Below are 6,863 nucleotides of genomic sequence, written 5' to 3'. Positions count from 1 at the left end.
TTTAAAAGGATGTTATTGTTCTCTTTTCTTTTTCTTTTTTCGTTTTTAAATCAATGTGGTCATGAAAAGTGAGAATTATTGATGCCGCTGCAAATAAAATGTGTTTCATTCATTTAATAATTAAAAGCTTCATAATAGTGTTGATAGGTTGACTCTCCTCCTCCTCCCACCAACCAGGAGTGGGGTCAACACTACTGACTGTTGAAGGTTGCCTTGCTGCTGCCATGTGAAACGTTCATCTCTTGCTCTAGCTGCTTTACATTTGTTTAGCTGCTCCAAATTCAATTGGGTTTATTACTTTCTTCTTTCTCAATCAATTGTCGTTATAATTAGAGTATGTATGTATGAAAATGCACGTACTTGTAAGTGTTAGATTTGGCACTATTTGATTTTGGAGATTGCAGTTTGCACTAAAAAGATTTGCATCTAACTTAAAAAGAATACAATTTACATTCTAAGTGTTCATCAGTTAGAGTGAATACTGGAGTGAACAAAAAATTAAGTTAGATGTACTTTTTGAAAATATTTTCTATTTTTATTTTTAAAATTTAAAAACACGTTTAATAAATAAACATAAAAATTATTTTTAAACATCAAACATGTTTTGATAATTATTTTTCTATAATAGAAACAGAGAAATATAATAAACAAAATTTAGGATTCAATTTTAAAAATTTGTTAAAGAAAATATTTTTTTTATATAAATTTCAACTAGAGTTAATCCATTTTCTCTTGTCTCATTATTCAATGAAAAACAAAGTACTTACCCTATCAAAGGAAACCCAAAGTTACAACTTAATCCTAATTGTAATATAACAAATAACTGTTCATTTATCTAACCAAAGATTTCAAATTTAGGGTCAGTTTAATATTGCTTTTGAAAAGTGTTTTTAAAAGTAACGTGAAAAAGTGATTTTGAGAAGTATTTTTGAAAATTTTAGTTTAAGATTTAAGTGTTTAATATTGCTGTTAAAAATACTTTTAATAAATAAAATATCCATTTTAGACATTAATTGTATTATAAAGTAATAATATGCATTTAAATAATGTAGTTATATTATGATATATTAGTAAGAATATAAAAAAATAATTTATTATAATTTGTTGTTAATATTTTAATATATGAAATATAAATTTTAAATTTTTTTAAGCAATTAATATTAATTATTCATAAATTTAAATTTAAATATATAAACTATATTTTAAATAATAAACATGATCAATAAAATTTAATATATAATATTATATGTAAAATAATTTTAATAAGAAATAATTACATATACCATATAATATTATATAAATACATTATAAAGGTTAAATTATAATTTATTCCTAAAGCATTTTTGCCAAACACAAAAGCTAAAAAAAACTGCTTTTATTTCTTAGGTTGAAAAACATTTTTCAAAAGACTTTTGAATTAAAAAGTTGTCTATTTTAACATTGCTTTTGACTTCAAAAGTGTTTTTGACCCTAAAATCATTTTAAGAAATACGGGATGAAAACACTAGTCCAGAATTGATATGGGTGAAAACCAACGCATGAATAAACAAAGATTTTCAGTTTTAATGCTTGGAATACAACGTTTAATGCTTCCATCATTAACATAATAAACAACGGCTTCACGACAAACTAATGGATACTCATTCTCATAGCTATAATCCATGTATTGTAAAAAGTAATTGCAATCCTTATCATATTTATCAGGATTTTCTGCTGCCCACGTTCCCAAGAATAATGATAGATTACCCAGATCGGTTATCCTCATTATACACATGGTTGCAGTTTGAATCTTGAATACTTGGAATATAACAGCTTCAAATACCTCAAAAGATTTATGTCCACCTCTTGTTCATGCCAACTGCTTATGCAATCTCTTATAGCAATAACCATCAGTAGTTGGCCATTTGATTCCATGAAATATGGCCATCCCAGGCAGTCCTTGTGATACTTAGTTAAACCATCCGCATCTTCAGCATACAATAACCAAGTGGGTGGAGGAGTGTTACAGATCAGCTTCAGCTTCTCACGATCACCCTGGTTTCCTAAAGTTATGGAATGAGTTTGAAAATCGGGAGCTTCATTAATATTATTTACCCGGTCCGGTTCCATACTCAAACGGTAGCCATATAATTCTTCATCAAAGAAGAGAAAGTTCCCATAATAAAATCCATCCGCTAATAGCCCTTCAACGATGGTCCACCTCTCACCATTTGGTCTACACAATGCCAAATGCTACTGTATGTAACGAATGTTGCCACAACTATGCATTGCGATGCATCAGAGGAAGACGCATCAACTTGAGCTATTATGCAGACAGCAGGGTTCCATCCAGAGACTTTGTCCCCAAACTATCTTCAAAATGCGATATTGTGGACAATGGCGGAAGCGAAAGTTGAGCCCTTGAGATGGGATCATACAGGAATAGTTGCAGATCATCAACATTGGTGCCTATAGCGAAGAAAAGCCACCGTTAGAAAACGCAGAATCCAACCTCCTTGTGCATATCTGGGGAGATTCAGCTTACGAACTTTGCCCTCACGCATATCATAGAATCTCAAATATGGGCAATTTGGATCGTAAGGGAGCATCAGCCATACCAACTGGGGGTCTATGTATTTATATATTCTCCATCGCTTGCAAACAAGGTTGAATTGGATACGATCTGCTCCAAGATTAAACTTAATATGTTAATGGGAAGTTGGTCCCAATGTACCATCATCTGGCTTGTGGATGACTTCAACCGGGCCTAACATTGGAGAACAAAGAGCAACCTCTCAATAAATTAAACCCCATAGTTCTATACGCATGAGACATATTTTATTATTCTCATCGTGCTTTTAATTTTCGATTATTAAGCAAGAAGGTGAATTTTATTAGCTAATTATATATATGGATTAACTTTGCTTAAGATAAATATACATGGATAGATAGATTTATTGAAGAGTTAAAGTTTGATTAGGATTTTAATTCTTAGTTCTTAAATAAATGAATGAATTTGAAGAAAATGCAATAATTCCATCAAATAGAAAAAATTGTAAAATAAGTCAATTACAATTAAGTTTGTATATAAGGATTAAGAGGATAGATCCAAGATGTTAGTAAGTTTTTCAAAAATTTCTAGCTATAATTATTTAATCTTTTTTTTTGTACGTATATCATTTTTAAGTGGTGAAATTGTATTAAAATTTATAAAGTGGTGAAATTGTACCGAAATTTATTAAGCCATGTGCTTAAGCTCTCAAATCAAATACACACCAATTTTCAAACACAAATTTATAAGTATTGATACCATCTTTAAATTTTAAATTTGCATGAGGTTGAAATAGTAAAAAGAAAATTGTTCCTCCAAATTCAAGATAAAATAAAAAATAAAATCAATTATATTATTAAAGATATTAAAAATTGTTGGGTAAACTACATTGGTAGCCACTCAAATATTAGTAATTTTTTACTCATTCAATTATGAAAAGTTACAAAATGGTTGTCTAACTATTAGATTCTCTTTTTTTGGTCACCTACCGAAAGATAACTACTTGATAGCTTTTAAAATTGTCATAATAGCAATTTTAACCTTCAAGATTCATACATTGTGTCAATTTAATCTTGATTCTAAAAAATTAATCCTCAACATTTACACATTGTGTAATTTGGTCTTTTTTACAATCTTATTTTTCATTGTGACATTGTAGGTCAATTTTAAAGAAAAGCAAAACTAAAAAAGAAAAAAAGAGACCAAATTACAAAATGTGTAAATGTTGAAGGTTAAAGTTGCTGTTATGTCAATTTCAAAAGCTGTCACGTCATCTTCCATTAGTCATTTAACAGCTACCAAAAAAGACAATTAAATAGTTGGATGACTATTTTGTAACTTTTCATTATTGAGTGACTAAAAAGCAAACTTAGCAATAGTTGGGTGATTATAAGTGTAGCTTACCCAAAATTGTTTTATATTAATATTTTGTTTATTTTTATGATTAAATTTAAATGAAATTATTTTATTCTATTATTAAGATATTGAAATAAGATTTTTGCTCATGTTATTAACTAATTTCAATTTTTTGTATTTTATTTCTTTTAACACTATCTTTTAAATGTTTTACTTTTAAAATTTTAAAAATTAAATTTATAAAATCTTGTACTTAATTTTAAAAGTATAACAAACAAATTTTATAATTTAAATTTAATACTTATTGAAAAATCGATTCATTTAAAATTAATATCTTTAGTAATTTATAATTTTAAAATGTGTTTTATAGGTGTGGCGTCAATATTGTGTCTAAACAATCATACTAGATTTATCGTTTTAATTTCGTGTTTATTAAATATGTTTTATTTTCGTGTCGTATTCAAACTCATCATAAAATATATGTTTTCAGGATTTTGGAAATCTTTATAGAACTCCATAAGTTAAAAGCAGTGACGCATAATTGTGCTTAATATATGGTTCTATCTATACAAGTGATCCTAGAAGGAAACTGAAGGCGAAGAAACAACAAACTTGTACCTACTATGGTTACAAATGCAAACATTCATTTCCTGGCTTTGTTGTAGCAAATGTTTTGGCCCCGAAAATGCCATGTAATGCTCTTATTTGATGGGGGTGAATGCTAGCCCAATTGTAAAATCAATTGTTAAAAGATAACGGGGACCATAACTCCATTAACATAAGAGGAACCCCAAAATATGAATTCTTACAGCATATCCATGTTCAGGTGCGAATCATTATGTGGTATAAAGAGGTCTCTTCAATTGCTCTGCTTAGATGACCAGCTAACACGTATGTGCAGTTGTGAAATAACAGTGCAGTCCTTCTTTGGCACAGAGAAGAACATGGCTTACTTAAAACTTCTGGCTTTGCCAAAGGAGAATTGCCCTGCCATTCACTCCTGCAGTTACCATATTTATATATGCTACACTTCTCCATTATTGCTTCCTCCTTTCCTTGAAATGGTAGGCAAATACTATAGGAGCAGCTTAGGATATTGGTTAGTCTTAATATCTCTCCTCTTTGTCACAATTTAATCTGTTTTTCAACTAATGTTTGCATGCAGCAGCTATTATCAGTTTGACAAATTTCCAAGGCAAGGAACTGAGGGTTTAAACAAAATATGAATGCTGATATGGTTAGAAGCCGAAGGAAGTATGAGAATGAATCTTGTCATTTCACCACTTCTCTAAACATCATCAGGCTCAATGGAACTCTCAGCATGATGTTAACGTTGCTTCATCATCAGACTATCATCTCTAGATTCTTCTGATCCAGGAGAGTCATCGCTGATTAGTTACAGCTCAAGCATTTGGTGTGTTCATCACCCTCCACAACCCATATACTGTTCAACACTAAGTTAATTGTTCCTAGGATTACCCTTTCCATCTTAGAGATGCCAGCTGCATCAAGAATCCCTCCATAGGTGAATCAATGCCAATTTCTCCAGTTTTAAGTCTGTTTTAAGATAGGGAAAGACTGTATGTTATTTGTGCTTGGCAGTTGGCAATCAGTTCACTGTATCAGCTGAACAGGGAACTGGTTCTGTTTATCGACCAAAGGAAATAAAAAGAGAAGAAACTGCTCAATAGTTTTCCCCTTCTGCCACAAGCTTTTCCTTTACGCTATCTTTTTATTTTTTTGAACAAACTCTATCTTTTTATCAGATGCAGGTATAATGTAATTAAAGTTCATTAATTGGACAAGAGTTGATAACCATGCCAAGCAATGATTGATTTCTGTCTTATGTTTTCTTCATGGTCAGTTGACTGTCTTCCAGGAGCTAGCTAGGACCTAGTGGTGAAAATAGGCCAATGAATTTAGGTTTTAAACCACTTGAAACCAATATGAAATTTGTCTACATTTAACCATATATGTACTATGAAGATTCCAAATAAGTTAATGTGTTACAGACATTTTCCCTATGATATTTGACATTCTCTTTGAAAGCATGTCAAGTTATTGTTTAGCAGTTGAACGTTGGGCTTCATTTTTGGTGTTGAGAACCCGTAAGAAACATAAAATTTGGGCATTAGTTCTTTTTTTGGGGGTAAAATAAAGTAGCCTAGAGAGATGGATTACCATAGATGTGTAGATCAATGTCTACTCCAGACTAGTACAGCAAGCAATTCCTTCCAAAAGTAATATCAGCGGAGTCACTTAGCAAAACACTAGTAATTCCTTGAGATGGATTATCGTAGATGTGTAGATCAAATTCTACTTCAGAAAACCATCTTGACTTGAAATCTGCTGCTCTATTGGCTTCACCATAGACATGGAAAAACCTGACTTCCCATGGACACCTACATATTTCCTTGATTACTCTTCGCTATCCCATGTATATAATCACCAGGATCATCACTGTTCAGCATGTGAATAACTGAACATTAGTAATTTGGGCATTAGTTTAATTAAATAAATTGGCTTACGTTCTCTTTCCCCGTTTAGATATAAATCTTTCTCTCAGAACATTAATTAATACTTGCAAACTAGTCAAAAAGTAGTAATAGTAACCTTTTTCAGAAATAGGAACCTTGTTGAACATTTCAATGCATACTGAGATATAGAATGGAGTAAAAGGATTATAGTATAATGCTAGATATAAAAGGATTATAGTATAATGCTAGATATCATTCTTTCTGAGTTTAGGATGTAGTAACATGAATTTATGCATATTAAGTAGACTGAAGAATGTACAGCTGAAGCGCTGGGCAAATCTCCTTTGGCAATAAGATTACCACTGATTACCGTCTCATAAGCCGACGACCTATGAGCAGCCTTGAGTAACATACTGCCAAAGCTGAGTTGCGTAGTAATGCATCTGTACCCGGTACCTGAAAGTACAATTATTGAAGCAATGGTTAGCATGTAGCAATCA

The 6,863-nt window shown here is 31.0% G+C and overlaps 1 long non-coding RNA gene across 1 annotated transcript; it reads left to right on the top strand.

Moving 5' to 3' along the window:
* The first annotated feature begins 4,772 nt into the window (after positions 1 to 4,772).
* LOC121217737 (uncharacterized) lies at positions 4,773 to 5,588 on the top strand. Its single transcript, XR_005913926.1, has 2 exons — positions 4,773 to 4,950; positions 5,052 to 5,588. It is a non-coding gene; the product is annotated as an uncharacterized lncRNA (long non-coding RNA).
* The last annotated feature ends 1,275 nt before the right edge of the window (positions 5,589 to 6,863 follow it).

Source organism: Gossypium hirsutum, chromosome D05, assembly GCF_007990345.1.
Source record: "Gossypium hirsutum isolate 1008001.06 chromosome D05, Gossypium_hirsutum_v2.1, whole genome shotgun sequence".
NCBI lineage: Eukaryota > Viridiplantae > Streptophyta > Magnoliopsida > Malvales > Malvaceae > Gossypium > Gossypium hirsutum.
This window is presented reverse-complemented; position numbering and strand designations above follow the sequence as displayed.